The sequence below is a fragment of the Tachysurus fulvidraco genome, chromosome 9, assembly GCF_022655615.1.
Source record: "Tachysurus fulvidraco isolate hzauxx_2018 chromosome 9, HZAU_PFXX_2.0, whole genome shotgun sequence".
In the NCBI taxonomy this organism is placed as follows: Eukaryota; Metazoa; Chordata; class Actinopteri; order Siluriformes; family Bagridae; genus Tachysurus; species Tachysurus fulvidraco.
This window is the reverse complement of record NC_062526.1, coordinates 10,949,977-10,975,348: the sequence shown is the minus strand read 5'-3', so window position 1 is coordinate 10,975,348 and position 25,372 is coordinate 10,949,977. Positions and strand designations below refer to the sequence as shown.

At 38.2% G+C, this 25,372-nt stretch overlaps 1 protein-coding gene across 6 annotated transcripts in view; it reads left to right on the top strand.

Moving 5' to 3' along the window:
- apba1a (amyloid beta (A4) precursor protein-binding, family A, member 1a) overlaps positions 1–25,372 on the top strand; it is a 51,414-nt gene that overhangs the window by 6,399 nt on the left and 19,643 nt on the right. For 4 of the 6 annotated variants that reach the window (XM_027138379.2, XM_027138378.2, XM_027138377.2 and 1 more), the window contains exon 2: positions 10,530–10,729. The exons of 1 other annotated variant lie outside the window; for it this stretch is intronic. The gene's annotated coding sequence lies outside the window, so the exon portion shown is untranslated. Of the gene's footprint in view, positions 1–6,894; positions 6,914–10,529; positions 10,730–25,372 lie in introns of those variants that run through there. One more of the 6 variants, XM_047818286.1, reaches the window with a different exon arrangement.

Genomic DNA, 25,372 nt, shown 5'->3' with positions numbered 1-25,372 from the left:
TAGTAATGCTTGTGCACTACAGTGACTATTTGAAAGCTAAGAAAAAAAAAACCTGAATTTGTTTGGTTTGAGATGTTGTTTTGCAGATATCTGGCAACCCTGATTAATGACAATGGGAACTCACCAGCTGCATCAAACACAATTAAACAAAGGTAAATACAGTATAAAAGGTCCAATAGACTGGATGCTGGATGAGTGTATGTTTTGGGATTAGTCTAAAAATTCACTAGACGGTAGCATGAAGCATCAGTCACATGCAATAGTGTCTTTATTAATGTCATCCTGCGCCATTAAAATGTATGGTCACAAGCTGCTGCTGCTCTCTGGAGCAAGATTTGTAATGCTAGAGTAAAAATAGGTTAGAAACACAGCAGGTGAAAGAAGGCTGGTGGAGAGAAGAGTTGTGTCAGGCTGACTTTCAGTGCTGATCTGAAATCTGTATACATTGTGTTAAGGGTTTACGGGAAAATTCCCGGATTTAAAAAAACAAAAACAGTGTTAAGAAAGCACATGGTTTAAATGTTACTGAACATTCAACGAATTGATTTTTCCACTCAGATTTTCTGTGATCTATGTGATAGTAAGACCTTATCAACAGTCTGGATTGTTTAGATTGAGAGGAAACAACACTTGCTCCCGGAATTGCCGAACATCCCTTCCACTCAATTAATGGCCATCTGCCTGTGGTTCGTTTTGGCACCGTGTTTTGCACGCTCAGGCAAAACTATTAACTCTATGGAAGATGCTACAGAACACAATTTGGCCTTGTATTAAATTAGAAATTTCATTTTCTCATGCAGAAAATGAAAAAGGATTCATAATATGCCAAATAAATCACTGCCCCTAAACAAATGTGAGGAGTTATTGCTAAATTCAGAAAAAGCAATTTGGCATTTTGTGTTGAAGAGGCATCTCATGGGACATGCGTCGAGTAAAGCGAGGAAACCTACCACAGGAACAAACAACCGATCAGCTCGACAAAGTAGAGCATGCTTCTTGTTATTCAGCTTATATTCATACAAATAGAAGTATAACCCTATTTTATCAAATCCTGCCTTGTGCCTTTCCATTATGTTAAGAGTTGTTACATATAAGCAGATTTGTGTCTATACTGTTTTTTTGTGATTTATATTCTGTAAATTAAATCAACTGAAATCTGGTGTCTGGAAAGGAACCGTCGTCAAAGTGCACATAATTGTGTACATGTTTAATATCTGCCTTTCATGCACATTTGGATTTGATTCAGCTTTGTAAACGATTGTTTCTTTTTATGTTTTTTGTGTCAGTACATAAGAAATATGAGTTGGTTTTAAATTTGCATTGAATATTCATTTAAAAACACACTTTGATTTGACTACAGTCCCTTAATAGTTTACCACCAGTTTCACTTAACTCATAATTATTGGTGCTGACTCACTGCACCAGTAATAGCACTGCTGAGAGACCCCGAAAACATTTTAAATAATCTTAATCTTAAATAATAATTGCAAAGAGTCTTAATCTTTAAATAACCTCCATGCAAATAAATCCTGTTCACGGGTTCTGTTTGAGCGCTGTCGGCATCAACGACCTCATGTGTCTGCATATTAAATAGAGATTCAAATTTTAATCTAAACAGCACATTGTTTTTGGAATATGTGTAGGGGGCAGAAAAGACAGATTGAAAATTGGAAGAAAATAAGCTGTTGGAGTACAGAAGAAATCATCTGTCTCAGGTTCTTCTGAAGGCAGACTATAGACTAGGAAAAGATTATTTTGGTGAAATTGTGTTAAAGAGAAAGTCCACTGGGGCTTTTGACAGGGCTATTCAAACACCATCTGCGTCACTGGCCACTGCACATATTTTGGTCATTTTCACAGCTCAGATTACAAAATGAGAGAGAACAGTAATTCCCAGGGTTGATCACTGCTTTATAAAGCGTGTTGTGTTTGTGTTGCCGATTAACTCGGTGCCAAGAATCTTGTTTGCTGTTCTGTTCTGTGTAACACAGCCTGGGTTGCCTTTCTCATCATGTCTTTTGTTTTTGCTCTTTTTTGTGCAGAAATAGGAAGTGATGCTGTGCTGGACAAGTGGAATTAAAAGCTCACTGAATTTTGCTGCTGCTGCTGTTGCTTTAATAAATAATCTTTTTCAACTCGAAGCACAGGCAGCAGCTTTGTGCAGGCTAAGCTTATGTTGTCGAGCTTTATTTGATCATATGTTTATTTAAAGTTTGCTCTGAATGAATGAATGAATGAATGAAGTTTTACTCCAGAATTACTGCTGAAGCCAAACATTCAGGAAAATAAATAATAATAATAATAATAATAATAATAATAATAATAATAATAATAATAAAATAAATCAAAGAACAAGAATACAAAAAACTTGGAAAAAAAAAACTGGTGTAAAATGTCAAAAATAAAATTCGTGTCATTTTACTTCACAAGATTTAGAGCTGAAGCCCTGAATTTAAGAAAATGAACTTTCAAAGCAAACCAAAAAAAAGTAGTAAATGAGGGTTGAGAAGTTCAAAGCCACAGTCAGCAGTTTAGACGTTACGCACTGAGACAAAGAATCAGTTCAATTTGTAGATTTTCATTATACTATACGATATAAAATATACTGTACATTTTCAGAGATCTTTCACTAAAGATCTCTAACAACATGTTTGTGCCAGATAGACAGTGTGTTTTTTTCAGCATGGGAATGAAATAAGCCCCGCCCACACAGGAGCCAATGTCACATACAGTATAATCAAAATACACAATAATAAAGTTTACGGTTTTCATGGAATTCACTGCACTGCTTTACGGCTGTTGGAATAGTGCACTTCGGCTTGGTCATACGAGTTCAACTTAGATTTCAGATTCTGAAGCTTCATGATTTTGCAGGTCGAACACATCACCTTCGATTCCTGACTCTTCTGTTCAGCGTCACTGAGTGCTGTGTGCTTATATATCTAAAGTGAGCGACCGTGTGCTATTTGTACTGATTAATCGCTCATGATCAGCAGGGTGCTGAGGATCTGTGGCTTAAATAAAAAGGTTATGTTTGCCTTTCTCCATATTTAACATGCAAATAACTGCAAATGCTGATGGTATTCGCAGTGTAATCATCACATGGGCTGTCCCAAGTGCAGTATAATACAGGTAGCAGGACAAGTATCTCTCTCTCTTTCTCTCTCTCTCTCTCTCTCTCTCTCTCTCTCTCTCGCAGTCTGACAGGCTTTTTTTTTTTTGTAATTTACTTACAACTTTTGTTTGTTAATCCCATCATTTAAAAAAAGAGCTTCATGAAAGTAATTGCAGTGTGTGAGGGAGAGAGAGAGAGAGAGTGAGCTGTGTGTGCAGTGTACTGTATGTGTATATATGGCATGCTGAGATAAATACCCGAGTTTGTGAAGGTTGCCCCACATGATAGCGGGTGTGTCTGGGAGACACTGAGTGCTCTCTGGGAGCTGGGCTGGCCTCTGGCTCAGATTAGCCTTGTGTAATGTGAGGGAGATTAATGCTCTGTATGTGTGTGTGTGTGTGTGTGTGTGTGTGTGTGTGTGTGTGTGTGTGTGTGTGTGTGTGTGTGTGTGTGTGTGGCCCTCACTGCCCCCAGACAAAATATCTCCAGAACAAATGGGCACATATGAACTGTGTTACTAATGTCTAATGGGTCTGTTGATGGTCCAGACTGACTGAGCGGTTTGCTCTTTAATGCACTTTCTGAGCCTCGTCTGGATTTTTAATATGCACTGTTTCCATTCCATCGAAGAATGAGAATGATATAGGAGTATAGGAGGATGAATAAAGGCTATAGAAGAACAAACCCTGTTCATTGCCTTTGGTCATAAAATAGAGAAGTAAGAGTGATGTTTCTCAGTGCTTTCTCTGCTCTTTTGTTTGGATCAGTGCTTTAGTAGAACATTCACTCATCCAGAGCCACCAGGCACGAGGCAGGAATGCACACTGGATAGGAACGCAGTCTATGACATGCTGCCATACACACACACACACACACACACACACACACACACACACACACACACACACACACACACACACACAGACATACACAACTTGGGGCCAATAAAGAGTAGTCGATCCATTCCCATTAGTCTTTGGGAAGTGGGAGAAGATGGGAGAAACTGGAGGAAACCTTCTCCACACTGACCATGATCATACCCATGACACAGTTGTGACTGCTGCACCAGCGATAGCAGCAAGAAATGTGTATTTCTCCTATATTGGTCTATAAGCTATTTAGTTAGTCTCAGGTTAAGTGCAAAATGTTTCATGCAGCAGTGGCATATGTCCAGTAAAGAGCAGAGATTTTACTTTTACAGTGTTGCATTTGTTTGTGCACTACATGTAGTAATTGGTTTAAGATGTTTTTATGCACTAACTTCTTATTTACATATTTATTTTAATGCACGTGATACAGTAACTACTACAATTTATTCATTTCCCAGAACATCGCAGTTCAGCTGTCGGTTCACTGTCAGTTTCACAGCCGTGGCACTTCTTAGCTGAAGAGCAGGATAGAGAAGCAAATCTCAGGGCATGAGGAGGATTCTGCTAAGTAAAGCGAGCCATGGATTCAGTTTCAGGATCAGTGATTTCAGTTGAGATTTCTGATGACTGGCTACACAATTGAAATGTCAAATCTTATCATCACAACAGGAAATAAGCATGAACGAAGTCCAGCTGCATGGTCACAGTGATCCATTTTTTTATTCTTCAATTTTGTGGACACTTTGAGAAGAATAGTCATAAGGTTTTAGCCATGTGGTGTTTGCATCATTTTTTTCTGTCTGCTTTATGTATTCCGTCCTGGAATCCGTATCTTCTAGCAAGCAGGCCTAATCGTTTTGTACGATAGCTAGCAATCTAGGTAGGGATAGCTTTCTCTCGTTGTCTGTGCAGTCCTCAGTCTTTGATGAGTGTGACTGTGCTAAATACTACTTAGTAGCATACTATCTAGTAACTAGCCTTTTATTCCCAGTAAACATGCATTAGAGCAAAGTGCAGTACAAATCACAGGACAAAACACATTTGAGCACAGAAAAGACATTCGTGAGCTTGTTTTAAAGTTTATGTCATTGCTGTATTTGCATATTTTCTATTTTCCGTGCTATACTTTCACAATAGTCATTGATGTATCTACACAGCAGGACACAAGTCACCCTCTGTGGAAGGTTTTGTTATCAGATTACTAGCTAATGCACACAACTTTTGTATTTGTATTAGGAGGCATAGTAACACATATAGTATAGTATAGTGTTAGATTTATAACATAACGTGACACCATTGCTTATACCAAACCAGATTCATTGTGAGATCTTACAATGATGTTGATGATGGGGAAATATAATTACTGCATTAAAATAGGACATGCTACAATAGCACGGTGGTGTAAGTCTGCTGCAAAACACCAGCATTGCGGGTTTGATTGGTGTTTGATTTTAGTCACACACCATGTCAGATGTATGAAAAGTAACAGTGTTCAGGTAGTGTTTTTTTTTTTTCTTTCAGTGTATAGTATATTTGTGTATATCTCTCCACCAGACTATTCAAATACGATTCTGTTTTGTTTAATTCCATTGAGACTTTTGCTGCAAAGTATGTTCGGAAATTTCCTCTAGCTTCCTTCGTGCAGCTCATTCAATAGACGGATCTTGTTATTGATGAGATTGCCAGGTTTGAGGAGAACAGCAAGGTTAATGGCCTAATGAATGTGTGTGATAAGGATGAGAGTATGGCTGTGCTGTATGTTTGTCCTCATCCTAAAGGTCACCCTCTCTCATGTACAGCTCGGTCAGGAGCCTTTCTACACATCTGTTATATCACTCTCTCTCTCTCTCTCTCTCTCTCTCTCTCTCTCTCTCTCTCTCTCTCTCTCTCTCACACACACACACACACACCCCCGTACACCCATCCACACACACACCCATCCACACACACACACACACACACACACCCATCCACACACACCCCCGTATACACACACACGTTCATGCTCTCCCTTTCTCTACACCACTGCATAGCTGCTAATATTAGAAACTACTTCCTTTTCCATCCATAGTCTCTAAACATGATAAGGAATGACAAGGGAAAGAATTTGACTGAAATGTAAAATTAACATTTTTGTGTTTTAATTACAAAAGATCCACGAATCCAAAAGTCTGTGTATGATCCATGAAAAGAAGGTTTTGCAAACTACGCAAGACCTGGTGATATTTTTGGTACTTCTATATGTAAGGTTTGACATCATGTAAGGTTTGTTAAGGTGCCCCATCTTTGTGTTTCAGTTCTTGTAGATTTTTCTGTTATGCAACCATTAGTCATGGTATTCATAGACAAGTTTTGTTTCCCCATTTGTTATTAGTTGAAAAAGCTCAAAGGGAAAAGGAGCAGACAGGCACTCGGTGCTGCTCTACACTGCAGTTCAGCTACTTTAAAAAACAAAGTCCAAGTTATTGTAGTAACGATGCAGAAATGTCTCAGCACATTAGGAGCGCATCAATTTGCTGTCAGATCACATTATCGGTGAGAGAAAGCGTCAGCAAGTGGGAGGCAAAAGGACAGCACAGCATCTCTGAAAACTGAGAAGTCACAGGAATTGGTAGCAAAAAGGAACCGAAAATAATTTGTTCAGGGTTTTGTTTTTTAGTTTCTTTTTGTGTTGAGGTTGAAACCAGTTCATGCCAGATAATATTACTGATGTGACTAGTCCTTCATGTGGACAGAAATGAAAAGTGAAAGAAAACATAAATTCGTCCATCACTCACCCACATCCTCACCCTGAGGTAGGTGTGCTTTTAACTGGTGAATAAAAAAACAGCCTGCAGACTGTAGACTTTCACATGGCACTCACATAAATGGTGCTGTCAGGGAAGGACAGGCGCACAGGAACCTCTGGCCCTGATACTGACCGTAGCCTGTGAGTACTGTGTTTGTATGTGTATGGTTTTGTGTGTGTTTGTGTTTGCGTGTATGGGTGTATATGGTGGTGTGTATGGGTGTTTTTGTGTGTGGATGGGTGTGTGTGTTTGTGTGTGGATGGGTGTACATGTGTGTGTGTGTGTGTGTGTGTGTGTGTGTGTGTGTGTGGTGTGTGTGTGGATGGGGGTGTGTTTGTGTATGTTTGTGTGTGTGGATGGGTGTACTGTACGAGTGTGGGTGTGTGGATGGGTGTACGGGTGTGTGTGGATGGGTGTACAGGTGTGTGTGTGTGTGTGTGTGTGTGTGTGTGTACAGGTGTGTGTGTGGATGGGTGTACAGGTGTGTGTGTGTGTGTGTGTGTGTGTGTGTGTGTGTGTGTGTGGATGGGTGTACAGGTGTGTGTGGATGGGTGTACGGGTGTATGTGTGAGTGTGTGTGGATGGGTGTACGGGTGTATGTGTGAGTGTGTGTGGATGGGTGTACGGGTGTGTGTGTGAGTGTGTGTGTGTGGATGGGTGTACGGGTGTGTGTGTGAGTGTGTGTGTGGATGGGTGTACGGGTGTGTGTGTGTACGTGTCTGTTTTAGATTGTTTGCTGACTAATTGGCTGAAGCTGGCAACCAAAGCAACAAGATGATAAGTTAAAGGAATACATCAATACTCCAAACCTGTTCCTATTCACAGTTAACCTCAAGTACTGTCAGTTTCTCTAGGTCTTTTTTTTATTCTTTTTAAAAAAAAAAAAGCTGTCCCATCTATGAAAAGCTGAATTATATTATATATATTTATATACTCTTCTGACAGAATAGATAAGGTTTTAGGACATGTGTTTATTATGCAATGTTGACAGAAGATGCTTGGTGTGATGAGCAGTTTCACTGGATAAGCAATCTCAGCTATGAGTCACATCTATAAGTGTGAGAAAGTCTCATAAGTTGGGAAAGTGACTGTTCTCTGCAATGCTTACTCTACTGGGTTGAAGGGGAACCTACCCCTGGAGACTTGGGGCACAAGGCTGGGTACACTTTGGACAGTATGCCAGTTTATTGAAGTGCTCAATCACAAACACTCTCACACACCCATTCACACACTACTTACATGCAAAGTTCTCACACACACACACACACACACACACACACACACACACACACACACACACACACACACACACACACACACACACACACACACACACACACACACACACACACTCACGGCAGAGGCAGGAATCAGACCCTCAACCCTGGAGGTGTGAGGAAAACATTCCAAGCCACTGTGCCCCTCTGTGTACTATATACACCTCATTTTAACACAAGCTAATAGTTTAGTTCTGGATTATAAGTTCCAGTTGAAGTGCATGTGACTGCATACAGTAAGTTGTCTTTGGTCCTTACTAGATCGCATGCCCATAATGTGTACATTGGGAGGGAAGCAGGGAAGTGGTAGCCTATTGGTTAAGGTGTTAGGCTACCGATAAGAAGGTTGTGAGTTCGAATTCCAGGTCCAGCAATCTGCTACTGCTGGGCCCCTGAGCAAGACCCTCAATTGGTCAGGGATATAAAAAATGAGTTAGAAATGTACTGTAAGTTGCTCCGGATAAGGGTGTCTGCAAAATACTGTAAATGTTAGGAACTTAATATCTCACCTGACAAAGCACTTTATTAAGAACTATTTAGTACAATATTTATACTCCATTTGCTCTAAAACACCCTCAGGTTCTTCACGACATGGATTCCATGAGATCCTAGAAACATTTCTTTGAGATCCTGGTCCATGTTACTAGGATTGTAATCACTGAATTCCTGCAGACTTCTCAGGAGCACTTTCATCCCAAAGGTATTAGATTCGGATTGGGATTCGATTCTTTATGTAAATAAAGCCAGTTTGAGATGACTTATTCTTTGTGATTTGGCACATTATCATGCTGAAAGCAGCTATTAGGAGATGATCAGATCAATACTCAAATAGACTGTGACATTGAAGTGGTGGTTGTTTAGAGTGAACAGACCCAAAGAAAACATGCTCCACACTAGTACACCACCTCCACCAGCTTAGACTGTTGACCAAAGGAGGTTTCCATGGATACATGCTGCTGGTGCCAAATTCTAACCCTAAAATCTATTAGATTCACCGGCCCAGGCTACATTTTTCCAGCTTTTAACTGTCCAGTGTTGTTGATCCTCTGCCTTTTTTATTTATTTTTTCTTTGGCAAAAACTAGTCCAGTGTGAACATCATAAAACAATAAGGGGAGAGGCTGAAAACATAAACCGCTTCTTATGAATTGGTCAGAAATATAGCAACCAGGGTTGCAGTATTGATAGCAAGGCTCTGAGTATCATCGCTCGATACTAATGCAGGTCTCATGTTCTCACAGTGACAGATTTATTTTATTTTTTTCTAACCGTGACAGAATATGTAAGTAAACCATTTTCAAGTCCATATCAAAATCATGTAGATGGAGCTATTCAATAAATAAATACATGTACACACATAACTGAATTATATTGAAAATCAAAATTCAGAAGTGTTTACTTTGTTAAATGTTGTGTATCTTTTTATATGTTGTTCGAACCAGACAAACAGAACTGCTGATCTCGCATGTTAAGATTAAACAAGTATGTTTTGGATAAACAGGACAAAATCATTGCACATCCTTTACAGATGCGGTGTATATTTCCTTCCTGACATTTCGGAGCAGTAGTTCTACTCCAACTCCCTGCTGTGTATCCAGCTGTAGTGACTGGGTTTACCAGAAGTGCTGTGGGTTTAAATCAGGGTTCTGTAGACATCTCAAGCTGCTGGGGTCTCTTGAGTAAGCATCGTATCCCAGCCGCAGACTGCAGAGGACTAGAAAATGCTTTCAGTTGCAATCATCGGCTTCCTGGTGTGCTATTAATTAATAAAGAAGCACTGTGGCGAGAGATGTGCTTCAGGGTAGAGCCGCGCACAGGAATATTTATTTTTTTAAGATCACTGCTACAGAAACTGTAACCGTGCCAGCCGAATCCTGCGGTGATGTCTCTTCCTGCTCTGCTGTAATGTTGTCTAATGATCTCAGTTGATCCAGTTCTTCACAAGTATAAACAAATATGTAATCGCTGTTAAGAGTTAAGCATCTGGTTAACCCTAGAAACAGAGGAATTGCAGAATTTAGGCCACACCGAGACTTGCCGGACATACTGTCTATGCATGAAATGTGCCAAAAGCCATCATTTACATCTTTAACACCATAGTAGACGAAGCACATTTCATAGATGTCTGTGGTTTGCTTTCGATCTGTAATATAGATGTATCCATCTACTGATTTAAAAAAAAAAAGAAATCAATCCACACCTTCTGCATATCAGAATCCATACACGATTGATTTCTATTCTTGTCTTATTTTAGTTGTTGTTATTGGGAAAGTGAGGTGAATGTGAACAACGTGACACTTTAGTATATTGCTAAAGCAGGCAGCATCCTGAACTTAAATGATCCCTAAAGAGTGATCATCAATCGAACAAATTCAACACTCAACTTAATTGCACCGTTATCGGATGATATTTTTGACCTTCCTACCTTTTCCTACCGTTTTTCTCCTCTGACTTTAAATCCCATTTCTGTTTGTTTACAGTTAAATGTTTGGCTGTGGCTGATACTGCACTAACCTGGTGCTGAGAGTCTTGGGGCTCAATCCTTCCTCTGAGAAAAACAGCAAACCTGCATCACTTTCCTCCAGGAGTGCTCTCTCTCTCTCTCTCTCTCTCTCTCTCTCTCTCTCTCTCTCTCTCTCTCTCTCTCTCTCTCTGACTGCAGGATAGATGAGCTTGGGAGGTAAGAGTCTATTGTAGACTGCACAAAAGGAGGCTTTTTTCTTTTCCTTTCTTTTTCCTATCAAAGTCTAAGCTGATTGATTTTGTGCACCCATATGTCAGCGTTGGTGCTACATCAAAAAAAAAATTAACAGAATTTTGTACATAAATGAACATTTTGGAAACCTAGCTACTTAAAACTACTGCTTTTCAACATTATATATTAAATAAACGAGGTTAGTGGAGGATTAAACATGCACTGTGTCTATATAACTAGATAGATTAAAATCTATATTTTGTAAATAATAAATGTTGGACAAACAGTTCATACTAACACTGACATATAATGCTATACAGACACAAAGTCCAGACTCTCTTCTTTCATTTATGAGGCTTTATATCTAAATCAGATACAGTGTAGTAGGAAATTACAGCACTTTGTATATATTTTGTCCCACTTTTCTCAAATTAAATGAACAAAGTAACATACTCATAAACTAAATGTAGAAACCATAGACATCTCCAGACTCTCTGTTACTTTCCTGGTGATAAAATAGAAAGTTTTTACCGTATCCGTCTTCACTTCCTGCTCGTTCTTAGACCGTTTTGTCCTCAGCTTTGCCTTTAATAAGTGAAATCATTGCTCAGATGGATTCCTACAGAGGTTCCAATACTTGCTTTAAACACATGCTTTAAAAAGGTTTTAGGCTGCTTTAGAAATACACATCTAGTCATTGCCCTTCTTCACTATGAAGCAACGATAAAATCAAAGCATTTAAAAGCACCTGAGTGAATCTGGACAGATAAAATCAGAATTTTTTTTGCTGCTTTTGTCAGCAGTCACAAAATCAGTAAATGAAGCTTTGTAAACGAACAAGCAGTTACTTCGCTTCGCCGTACTTGTTCTGATCATTCCAATCATCCTGGTTTAAATTATGAGTCGATTTTTGCGTCATCTCTAATCACCCAAAGCTATTTTCTGTGGTTTTCTGGGTCTTCCGTTGTTGCTGAGCTCATCAGTGTGTATTTCTTTTTGCAAACATACTAGTTATTTTGGCCACATCTAATGTTTTTACTATGCGATGATTACATTTTTTCACCTTAACGATGATTTGTTTCACTATCTTTGAGAAATGTATAGCTCAAATTTCATATACTAATTTACTTGGTCACATACACAATCATACACGGTACAACATGCAGTGAAAGGGTTTTTAAGTCTGCCCATGTTATTAAAAAACCCAATAAAACTTGAATGTAGAATAGAAATAGAATTTAACAGTGCAGGCAGGAAAGGAGAAAATATATAGAAAATTCAGTGAATTTTCAATACAGTTTATTTGTCTAGCGCTTTTAACAGTTGACATGATCTCGAAGCAGCTTTACAGAGGTATAAAAAGAGAATAAAACTGTGAAAGTTTAAAATTAAATGACTATTTATCACTAACATCTATCAATAATGAGCAAGCCTGAGGTGACGCTAGCAAGGAAAATCTCCCTGACATGATATGAGGAGGTAACCTTGAGAGGAACCAGACACAGGATTGAACCTCATCCTTATTTGGGTGATAATGGACAGTAAGTAATGTAAATGTAAACAATGACCTTTCTATATTTGTTTTTTGTCAGGTGGAATTAAGCAACTAAGAGCTCATGAGGAACCAAGAGGTCAAATAAATAAAAAGGTCCATTGGTTAGTAAACTTCTTAGACATATTGAGAGTTAATGTGAATGCGAATAGAATCAACTGCCCAATTACTTTTGGTACAAGAAAAATGGAGATATATAGGAAATATAAACGGTAGATCGATGTGCTGTATTTCCCACACAGTGCATTTGGTTTGAATGTAAATTTCTTCAGATTAAAGCTGAAAGTCTGCTCTTTAAGCTCACATTCATGATTTAATTTCATCCCTGATATACTGTGAGAAAAAGCTAAAAGAATAATAGCTTTGCTGATATCTGAATATTTATATACATGAATGTATGGACACACATACAGTAGGTCAGTATAGTGGAGAGAGCCACTAATGTCAAACTATGAAGGTGGCTTTATACTGCAATTGCCATGAACAGTTTTCCACTTTGTTTCCATTCCAATAGACATTATAGTAAAACCATTAAAAAGAATTAAGATTTAATTTCCTGCTAACACAGTTGCACTTTTTGATGATTTATAATCACACTTTCCGGTGGCACTCGAACGAGGATGGAGTCCATTTTTACGTCTGGTTCCTCTCGAGCATGCTTCATCATAGCATCTCAGGGAGTTCTTCTCATCACTATCACCTCTGGTTTGCTCATCAGGAATAAATAGAAATTGAAAATGTATATATATTTATTTCCTGAATTTATAGTACTCTGTAAACCTGCTTTGGGAGAAATTCTATTCGTTAAAATGCTGTACAAAATTAAATCGATTGGAATTTAGCATTTATCAGTCAAACGTTTAAGGGTTTCTTTAGGAAATACAGTAAATATAAACATCTTTGGTCTTGCGGCACATCTGGAAAGTCCCATAGTGTTAACGCAAGTGACTGCTAGACTAATTGCCTGAAAATGACAGGTGTGAATGGCTCGGATAGCTTACATACAATCAGATCAGTCTAGATGGATTGTAGAATCGAGTCTGATCAGGGCTTAAAAGCCAGAACCAGACTGCTCAACTGCTGTCTTCAGTGACCTTGGAAAGGTCAAATACTGTATGTATATATATATGTGTGGATATGTGGAGAAGAATAGATAGGTGTTGGGTGAGCTGCCAGCTCTTTCATACTGCAAGCAGGAGGTAGAGAGACTTCAAACTCATTACTGTAACAGGAGCACATAAAGGAGAGACAGAGTGCATCTGGCCTGCTGCCAAGGAGATATGGTCATCATATCTACCGTAGAGATACAGAGAGGGAGAGTGAGAGGGGGGGAGAGAGAGAGAGAGAGAGAGAGAGAGAGAGAGAGGGTTGTGGTGATAATTGACCACTCAAGCTGGTGCCAGGAGGTCCTGAATGTGTCACGTCTTAATGATCTGTCTTTCCCTTGTCTTAACATACAGCTCACGCAGATACCATATGCATAGACTAAAGTGCTTTGGGTCTTAAATGTGGACAGATGGAGTCCTGACTATTCCTAGTGACATGCGTGGTGTGTATGTGTGTGATGACTCTGTGATAATCTCTTCCACAGAGACTTTCTCAGGCTTCCCCCTGCTGCTCTGAAGTCTGCTCAGGCCTTTAGTCTGATGATTGAGTTGTTTCTGTGGTCAGTAGAGAATATTCTTGTGGCTTGTTGTCTGTCTTTTTCTGTGCATCTCTGTCAGAACTGCACAGAATAGTCTCACACATTTCTCTGTCTTTGCGGCACTGTCTCACAAAAAAAAAACCAAAAAAAAAAAAACACAATCTGCTTCACAGTGTGTCCGTGTCCGTGGGTTTTCGGTGTTAAGATGACGGTGATGTATCACATTGATCTCCTTCTAAAGGTGTTTTAAAGGTGTAAAACACAGCATATACCACAGCATGGTCGAATTCTCAAATCGGATTATACAGATGGTGTGGACTAATTTCGTATAAGAGCACAGCACAATACTTTACAATAGTTTTGGCTTTAACATCAATGATAAGGTTTATTATTATAATTACACTTATTCCAATGCGCTATTGTTTCTATAGTAACAGCTCATACACAGAGACTCGTAAAATGCTCGAACAGTGTGACAGACGCTCCGTGTAATCTCAGCACGATAATAAACCAGTGTATTCAACAAAGAAAAACACTGAATTGTCGAAGTGATGAAGTTCTTTGTTAGGAGACGGGAGTCCTGTGTCAGTGTTTTGTAACAGAGCGCTTAGTGCTTTGGAAAGTTTCACAGAACAATAAAGTCTTCAGGATTTGACGGTTTTCTGGTTTCTCTATAAAATGGCATGATGTTTTTTATCTTATTTTCATCTTTGAGAGAGAAAAGGAGATGATTTGTGCGTTGTGATATTGACAGAGATAACAGGAATTAACTTATTTCATGGACATTCAACAGATTTAGATAACAATAAACTGGTGGTTTTAATTGGTCTTAACTAGGGGGTCATGGGGTCATGACCGCTCTGAGGGTCACCAAGCAAGGGGGTCGTGGGAAAACTTCAGATCATTGATGGAGGTGTGTGATTTGATCCTTATTTCATAAAAGCATTCTGATATAAATATTACTTTCATTCATTGATGCATTAATATTGCTTGTAATTTCACTAGTTTTAGAGATTTTCCTGTTTTCCTTAAAAAGCACAAAAAAACTATAACAAAAGGAAAAAAAAAAATTTGGACTGAATTTGGACCATGCTGAAGCACAAAAATAATTATCGTTGTATAACAGCACGGTTTGTCGTGTTGCTTGTTACATAACTAGTGGAATTTCACTAGTCAAGTACTATTTGACTTTTTTCATGTACATAATCAAAAGCAATCAATCAGAGTTTGAACATTTGAAAGGCCCACATTCTACTTACTGTATATATGCACACATTTACTAAAAAGTGTTGATCATCATTAATCATAAATCAGACATGTTCGAGTCACTCCTTTACAGTGTCTGAATCTCACATATATCTATTATATATCTATATAACTCATGATGTAGATCTTTGCAGGAAAGGGCATTTCATATATGACAAAACAACAACAAACATTAATCATTTGCCTGCTGTAATAAATATGAAGGTCATGTTCAAGTATCTGATTCATTCAGGATGTCACCTGCTTATGATTTTCACTGGTTTTATAAATATGTACACGTTGCGTCTGTCTGTGGCAGCGTAAAATGATGCACTAATTAATTTTCTACATCCTTTGAATGTGCAGTTTGCTTATGTGCACTTTTTCTTTTCCTACCTTTAAGAGCAAAGTCGAGATTAACAGCTAATTAGCCAGCCAAGAAGTGTAGATTTGCTCAGCTTGGGTACACTGAGAATCCCAAAAGCTGTTTGACAGAGCTGTAGTGCTTTAATGGTACATGCTACTTGTTGTTGGGAAGGGAGAAGGTGTTTGAGTGCAGTTGTATTTGTTTTATCACTTCTGCTAGATTTCTGCTGGATTTGAGGCATCGATGGATGTGTTGCTATGAGATAAAGTAAAGCAGCCGCTTAGAGGACAGATCTGGGATCTTCAGAGATGAAACACACTCAGGAAACGCATTCTCTAGTATTAAGGATGGAAGTTACTCGTCGACCTTAGAAATGACTCTTGCACTTAAAATTCATTTAAGATTATATGTAATCAGTTTCTGTGTTTATGGTGAAATAATTACGGTGACGCTCATTCAGTTTATGTATTTCCCCATGTATAGTTTTTACACCTTTAAGGTTGACAGATTTTTTATTTTTTTTCGTTGTAGAAGGTTCCAGGATATGGTTTCAAGTAACAGCCAGACCGCCGGCTTTAAACACAAACACTCATCTTTAAGTCATTCTCAGAAAGAAAAAAAAATGGGTGATAGACAGTGTGAACTGAAGCAAGAAATATGTTTGTTTTCTTTACTGTCAAATGTAATATGATGTAAAATTTAAACAAGAGACAGTTTAAAAAATATGAGATAATACACGAAGGAGAAGACGACTAACATTGAAATAAACCTCTATTAGTAGTGTAGTACATCGCAAAATATTGCAGCATCAAAAGTTGTATTTATCACATTAGTCTATTTAAAAATCAGTTTCATCAAACAATATGACATTTACGAATATCCACGTTTTTTTAAATAGTACTTCATCCAGCACACTTTTTACATTTGATTATTTTTGAAATTGCAACATTTGAGCAGGATGCTGTTTATTTAATAACACTCTTAATTTAGTATTTTGGGTTGGCAAGGAAAAAATAAAAAAAAATAAACAATAAAACCGATCCAATAACAAGTTTATGGACAGAATCATACATAACAGATACACACATTTGTTTCACTCAAGCACCAACCTGTATGTAATCCTCACACAACTTCTAGTCAGTAGTTACGTCTGAGGTTTAATGCTGTGTCCGTGTTCAGCATTGAATGCCTTTTTCAGTTCACGCTTCACAGTGGTAGTTAATATGAAGCTTATAAGAAAGTAGATACTCAGGACTTATAGTTAATAAGGAATGATCGTTTTTCAGAGGTATTTCTGTTGTTTATTAGTTTACCAGGGCCAATATATATTGATAGAAAAGTTCCAAAAAATAAATAAATAATAATAATCAATCCAAAAAATCAATTAATCAATGCAATCCAAAAATTAATTAATTAATTAATTAATTAATCACACAAATGTAAATGGTGATATCAAACCCATTTCTGCTCTCTGAGATGTCCCAAGTGCTTGTTCTGTATAAGGTTATTATAGGAGTTCACTGAAATCCAACATTGTGCAATCCTGACCCAATTTATATCAGTCTTGTGAAATAAAATGATTAATTTGTTCAAACGTATTTTGAAAAAGTTGATTTTGAAGTCTAGTGTCCGGGTAAAAAGAGTTTAATTCTGCCCACTTATTTCACTCACTCACTCTCACTTATCTTCTACCGCTTATCCGAACTACCTCGGGTCACGGGGAGCCTGTGCCTATCTCATGCAGAACATGCAAACTCTGCGCACACAAGGCGGAGGCGAGAATCGAACCCCGACCCTGGAGGTGTGAGGCGAACGTGCTAACCACTAAGCCACTGTGCCCCCTCCGCTTATTTCAACTTTATTAAAAGGATTCACCTACACTGAATGTTTTAAAGGCTCTGCACGTTTACCTCATATTTACTGTTTAATATCAAACCCGTCTGTGCTGCTATATTGAGCTGAAGTAAGATATAAACAGGTCACTCTCCTCTTACTGAAATACTGTGCTGTAAATTCCATCTTTTCTGTGGAAAATAATTGGCCAGCCACAGACAAAAAGATATTAGTATCTGATGTATGAGAAACGACTCTTTAGTGTATAGGATTTTTGTCAGGTTGCCTCGAGCTGGTATCATTTTACTAGCGAACCCGAACAGGCTAAAAGCTGTAACGTTTATCGTAACTGCTGGCAAAAGGCTTAACTGCAATAAATCTCACTCTGTGGTTACAGCACATCCTGTCAATGTATTTGTCTTAAAGTCAGAGTTAAATGGAACATAACTTACACACAGCCAGTCTGCAGAACCTACTGCTGAGCTAGCACTCGGTTATTTCTGGACCCGATTCACACGATCCCTTCTTTTAAATTAGCACAAGTAGGCAAATGTCTGTTGAATGGGCGCTAGATTTAGATTTCTTTGTACGAATTACTATTTTTGTGTTTTGGCAAATAAGCTAAACTGAGATGAGCAATTAGATTGTGGCTCTATGGACCGGGATTACGTTGTAAAACACTGGTGTATTTGTAGTGTAAGTCTATGTGTTTAAAATTTTGCCGAAGTCCGCAACCTTGCGCTGAGCGTCCTTGACCCTGCGGCGTAATTGTCATAGCATTCCTCATTATCCAAGCAATAGTAATTAGTTCAGCATTGGAAGGTTTTTATTGGCTTAGCCAGTCACGGTAAATCACAGACTAAATTAGAATTAAAGAAGGCAGATGGGAATGGCCCTGAGAGGACACTGGGCAGCAGATCCATACCATCCATCGCTTTTATCAGTCACAGCATGCTAATATATAATTAATAAAAGCTTCTATTCTATTCTATCTTTATTAACAGCTTCTCTTTAAAGTCTTAAAGACGCCAGTGAAGCAAATGAGAAATACTTCAGTGTAATAGATTGGCCTCGAATGAAATGTTGATTTCTGGGTTATGAATGTTGTGTAAATTTATTTGACCACTCTTTTAAACTCCTGTATGAAAGTTATTTTGTTATTAAATGAACTGATTTTTCTAATTAAGCAGATTTGTAGCTCGATAATTGGGTATTTTGTTATCACAAACTCACTCGATATATTCCTTACACAAAAGATGTTGGATTTTATGTTAAGCCTGTTCAACCCTAGGCCTATTTTTGAGCCTATTGCCTGAAAATGACATGTTCAATTTCAAATTATAATCGAGAAAATAATAATTATAAATAAAATTAAAAAAAAACTACAAGGTGTGTTTGAATAATTCTGTCACTTAGAATATATATATAAAACCAGGTGATGCATCACAACAAAAATACTGTGGTTAATAAAAAAGTGGGTTTTTTTTTCCCATTATACCATTGCAATCTGCAGAATCTGGGGTGTGTGTTTGTATCATGTAATGGCTGATTACTTGTGTCAATTTTGTTGTTTACACATTTTTTTCTGTCTGTTAATTTAGCCACTTGGTGTTGCATTGTGTTTTGTTTATTTGGAAATGGTCTTCGTAGTCTTATAACTGAGATTCTTCCCGTATTTCTGCTATGCCGACTTTGGATGCTTAAGAAATTACTGTCCTGGCTCGGGAGGGAAGGGGTTAAAAACTGAAGTGAAACTGCTGCAGCATGTAAATGTAGATCTGTCTCCGTCTGGTTTACAAAACTGTAAGCTTTAAAAAAATATTTAATAAAAATAAAAATAAGAAAACATTTTGATGTATATGTATACGTTCTCATTTGGCATTTGAAACTCTTGTTATTTGTCATTTCTTCTGTCACCGAGGCAACAATAATGTCGTCAACCGGACCGCAGGGCGTTCTGTAGTGCAGTCTGGCATGCTAATTTTATTACACATTTATCACCCAACTTTATTCATACTTCAGTGCTGTAGGTTTATAATCAAAACTTCATTCAGACTTTAATATCCTGCAGTCATATTACAAGCATCATTTAATTATGATTTTTTATATTTTTTTTATATTAATGATATTCAATGACGTTCATTTGTAGATATTTGAGATATGCAAACTGGCCACTTTAATTGGTACACCTGTTCATTCAAGCAGTTATCCAGCCAATCAACCATGAGACCTTAATGACTTTGACTGTCGACTTTTGTTGGTTGACTGATTTGAGTATTTCAGAAGCTGATGAAATAATGGGATTTTCACACATTAGAGATTCCACTGAAAGGAATAAGAAGAAAAAAAAACAGCCAGTGAGCAGTTCAGAGGTGAATCGCTAGACCGGTTCATGGTGACAGGAAACCTCTGGTAATTAATTAAAATATCCACTTTTTACAGCCGTGGTGAGCAGAATATCACCTGAAATTATGTTTTGAACATTGAGGTGGATGAACTACAAGAGCAGAAGTCCACATGGGGTTCTACTTCTATACCGATTTTAACAGTGGACATTGTTGCAATGCAGCTTTGAAAATTCAGAATACCAATGAAAATGTTTCAAATTAAATGTATACCTTCATAATAGATTGTATTTCTCTTAACCCAGAACAGGAATGTGAGGCTACAGTCTTCACAGATTCTCCCTATCTGGACTGTTGAAGATTAGAAACAGATTTTGAAATACTCAGACAGCCAATAAAAAAAATCTGGAAAATCAGAATGCAGAGTTGTTCATTAGTGAATTATTGAAGTTGCCAGCACAGCAATATATAAATTTCACATACTGTATGTAAAGACTACACAAGACTTTCTATGATAGCTGCACTCATGTTAGACGCGTGTGAATTGAAGAGGGTTTTAGTTGAATACCCTAACCCTAACCCATATTGTCAGGATGTTACATGGTACATCTCAGGCCAAATCTGCATAAAATTATGTAAATTGTAAATTTTGAAAATTGATTCTACTTTAATGATTGATATAATGATTGCAAAAGCACAAAATACTGGAGGGCCTGGAAGGGGTGTCATCTGTAGTTTTATATATACAAAAAACAACCGTAATAATAATTATTCAGCAACATATATAAAGCAACATATTTAGCACATTCAGTTCTCACTGGTGATTAGCACATTCAGTTCACACTGGTGATTACAATGAACTGGACTGACAACATCGTCAGTCCAGTTCATGGTAATCACCAGCGCAGTGATCCTGCGTGTCAGTAATCTCAGTGCTGTTCACTGAGTGTAGCCAGCTCACTTAAGATACGCTCAGGGTTAGTTCTGTTTGCTAGTGTTGTATATGTCACGTAAGTCAGTCAAGCTATTCAATGCGAACATCACTCAGACTTGATTGGTTCTGAGTACATCAGCATAAGTAATATAGTCAAAGATAAGAGGCTGTTTCGTGGGGACTAGAAGAGGAGCTGCTGGTAGCGCTTTAAAGCCACCAGTGATAATCCTGTTAGAGTAACGATCTGTCATTTTCTCCATGCTGTCAGAGATGATGGAGCTCTGCGCGCACGCGTGTGTGTGTGCATGCGTGCGCGCGTGTGTGTGTGTGTGAGAGTGACCACATTGTGTGCCAATTATTACTTTGATCTGTGCTTTTCTGTCCCTGTGGCAATGTTGTCAGTTTAGATTGCACAAAAATAATCCTACAGCTGTTGGGATTATTTATGGAAATTCTGCAGAACACTTTATTTAAATAACCCTCACACAATGAATTGCATAATGATGCAAGTACAATAAGCTTTCCACTTCAGTCCACTCTCAACTTATAAGCTCTCCACTGCCAACCATTCATCTAAACATAAATCACTATTCAGAGGAGACACGCAGCAGCGATGTCGTAGCAAAACAATGTATTAGTGTGTAAGATTTGTTGAATACGTTATATAATACTGCTTATTAGCTTATACAACAATCACATTGAGTCCATTTTCAGTAAATCTGCTTTAAAGTTTTAAATCTGCTTTCTTTTCTGTAACTCTGTACATTTTCTGTAAATAATTAAGTACGCTGTTGCCAGATTCGGATGCCTATGTGTAAAGCCTTCAGTATTGTGAGATCTCTTTTTCCCAGATCTCCTACTGTGGGCTTACCTGCGAGCTTTAGTAAACATTCAGCCTGCATAAGGCTTGTGCTTTTTGTACACGACTTCGACTCAGCAAAAAATACTTTGCTGTATTTGCTCTTGCTATTTTAGGTATTTGAAGGTATATTCTGTATACTAGCCAGTCACAGACTTGAAGGGATACAATCTAATATGTAAATCTAGCAGCTCTAGAATGAAAGGATCTGGGCTGAGCAATTATATCGTGATGTCTCAGTGATGATATCCATCCATCCATCCATCCATCCATCCATCCATCCATCCATCCTTCTTTCCATCTACACCGCTTATCCTACTGGGTTGTGGGGAATCTGAAGTCTCTATCTCAGGAGGCTTGGGACACAAGGCACGGTACACCATAGGCAGGCTGCCAGTTTATCACATGACACACACCTTCACACACTATAGACAATTTACAGATGCCAGTCAGCCTACAATGTCTTTGCACTGGGAGAGGAAACCACAGTACCCAGAAGAAAACCTGAGACATGAGAACATGAGAAACATGAGACCCCTGTCATGTGTCCTCCAAATACCAACGTTTTCAACAAAGAATGTTAATACAAACATAAGCCAAAAAACACTTTTGTAAAAATCTCTTCTGAGAACATTTTTTGGGAATAAATGATGATCCTGGTTACCGCTGATGACATAGATGTGTCAACTAAGCCTGCTGAAAAATATCAGGAGAGCAAACCAGAAAACTCAGCTGCATGGTGGATTTTTAGGTGGTTCTGAGAAAATTAGTTTCCTTCTTTACTCATTTGAGAAAATGAGTAAAGAAGGAAATCAGCCCCAGTATCACTTCTTCCTTTATGTCTGCTTTTCTTATGAATGTTGATGGTGCAGTTCCAAAATATTCCACCTTATCTTTTCTAAATGTCCTTGTTTCTAAAAGTCCTTTAGAGGTTTTTTTAATCAAAAATTAACTTCCAACTAATAATATGGAAACACTATTTAAAAAAAAGGTTCTGGTCTGTGGTAATTGCACAGATGCAGCAAAGCGGCTAGATTAGAAAAATGCCAGAGCGTGTCTTTAATGACGGTGAAGCAGCTTGCATGCTCAGATGTGGGCCACTTCAGCAGCTGGAAGGATATTTGTCTTCTTCTCGTTAATAAGCATGGCATTACAGGAGGTGACGCCGGGCGACTGAAAGCCGCTAAGCTCCTGTCTCTGGTACTGTTGTCTAGAAGTGTGTTTCCTTACCGAGACAAAAAGTATTGCATACTACATCGCAACAGGATTCATTTCATCACCCCAACCTCAGATCTGATACACACACACACATACACACACACTGACTCATGCCTAGCACGTTGGTGAAAAGCAGATGTCACTGCATTAAGTCAAATCATGTCACGTTATCCTCTCAATCCCTCGTTTTCTGGGTGTAGAGTAGACTGCTTGGCATTCTGCTTTGTCCTTGACAGATGAGTGTTTGTGTGAGGGCTCATGTAGAGGCAGTGTGAGAGAGGGGTGGGGAAGGACACACACACACACAGTGGTCTAACATGCCAACCTGCTTTGCACTCACAGGGAAGGCCCTGCTGAGAGGAGAGAGTGGGACAAAGGGATGGTGGGATGGTGGGATGAGAGCTCAAGAAAGACCTTCAGGGTTTCAGTGATGTGTTTTTGCTTGTCAGCTCTGCCTTTATAATTGACCTTCATCTGTATTCATGCCAAGGTGTTACTGCTTCACCTTCCTCTGTGGTATTACAGATCTCTCTCTCTCTGTCTATCTCTCTCTCTCTCTCTCTCTCTCTCTCTCTCTCTCTCTCTCTCTCTCTCTCTCTGTCATTCTGCTACATTTGCATACTGTTTTCAGGTTTTGCTGCCTTTAAAGGAAAACTCGTCATCTTTCTTTTTTGTTGTTTTCTTTATTCTCTGATCATCACATCAAAAGCGTATAACTAATTACTTTAAAACTAGAACAGACAAAAAAAAATGCATGTAAAAGCAAACCCAAAAAATTGTTAACTAACTCCTCAATAAATGTTGAATTAGGTCAATAAATATTTAAAATACGTTGGTCCTGATGGACACCTCATTTGTTCTGTGGTCACATAAGTGGAGAACACTGGGCACAAGGCAGGAATACACTCTCAGAAAGAAAGATTAAAGATTAAAACAGCTCTGCTATTGGCATCATTTCTCTTCTGACTGCTGTTCATCCATCACAGTGCAGCCAAACATGCATTAATGAGAGCTGCTGTATCTGCCCTCTTCCTTATACTGTACACCCTTGGCTCGTGCTCAAACCGAAAAAGAGTTCAGAGCCCAGTTTTCTTTTTTTTTTTCCCCAGCCAATGGATAGATATGGATCTTCAGGTGATTAGTGTGAACGTTTTATTGTTGCCACTCGTGAGCCTTGTTCATATGTAGTTTTGTTCAGCTTTCATAGGTGAGCAGTACAGCACGGGGCTGTTAGATGGCAGAACAGTAAAGTATTTGAGAGACTGTGCTAGAAAACAAGAAACAAGCTGCCTGTAGTTTTTCATTTCCTTAACAAGAACCATCACAGCTTCTGTAGCAGAATTAATATCACTGCTTTATCCAATCACAGGCATTGATGTAAATTATTTACGTATTTAATTTTAGACTAATGGACATGTATGCTTTTATTATAAGTAGATCTGATTCAGAGTAGATGTTTTATCTGTTTAGGTTTGTGGTGCTAAAACGTTACAGAACTACAGAAGGTTTGAGGTTTTTTTTTCTTCACTTAATCTTTAAGCATTAGTATTAAGTACAAGGAATTAGTTAAGCAAGAAACTTATGCAACTGGGTCGTTACACATTTTAGTTGAGTAACACTGAAGTATATCAAATATTTCTGCTTACTAATGCTTTGCTTGCGCATATTAAGTTTTTATGCTATCTGGTAGCATTTCTGGAGAAAACAGGATGCTGATCAGAGAGTCGGCCATTTTAAGGTCTCTCTCTCTTTCTCTCCCTCTCTCTCTTTCTCTCACTCTGTCTCTCTATCACAAGATCCTTCCAGTCCACTGGAAAATTTGCCTAGGAAAAAAAAAACTCACAATAAGCCTCAAAAACCCAGGAGCATCAATGCTGACTTTGATCCCTTACTGGAAATGGCATCTCAGCTGGACATTTATCCGACTTCATTTACACATATAGGTAGCTTCTGATCGTCGTTATAGATTTCAAATGATTACTTATTTGACATTCTACATATTTGTGTGAATTGAACAACTTAGAAATGAGTGAACACGTAATAGTTTTTTTTTTAACGAATCCACTAGTTATCCTACGATCCTGCTCGACATAAACGTGTGATTAAGCTAACAATGTTTGATGGATAAAATGGATGGATGGGAGATGGATGGAAAAGATGATTTTATATGTTTGGGTTTGTGCACTAATTGATGAGGGAATTAGAATGTCTTCTTTGTCCCAGTGTGTAGTGAATCAGGTCCTTACCAGTGGCTGATCTTGTGTATACGATATACTGACTCACTGCTTGGGGAGCTGATTGAGACACACTGAGTCATTCACAGACAACAAATTCACAAGTTCACATCTGAACGGATGAATTTTTCAGATATAATGAATCTTTTATTTTAAATCAATTTATTTGTAACTGGAAAAAAAATGAATAAAAGTGCTCTAAAGATGCCTCTGTATATCATGAGAGTTTCCTACAGAAGTACTAGCTAGAGATTAAGTTGAGACACATGAGACTGTGCCAAAGAGGAATCTCTGCTTGTGGTTTAATAAGAAGAATGACCCTCGGTAGTGCTTCGTGTTTCAGATGATCGAATACTCTTTTTCTACCCTTGCTTCACCGCTAATCATATAGATGGT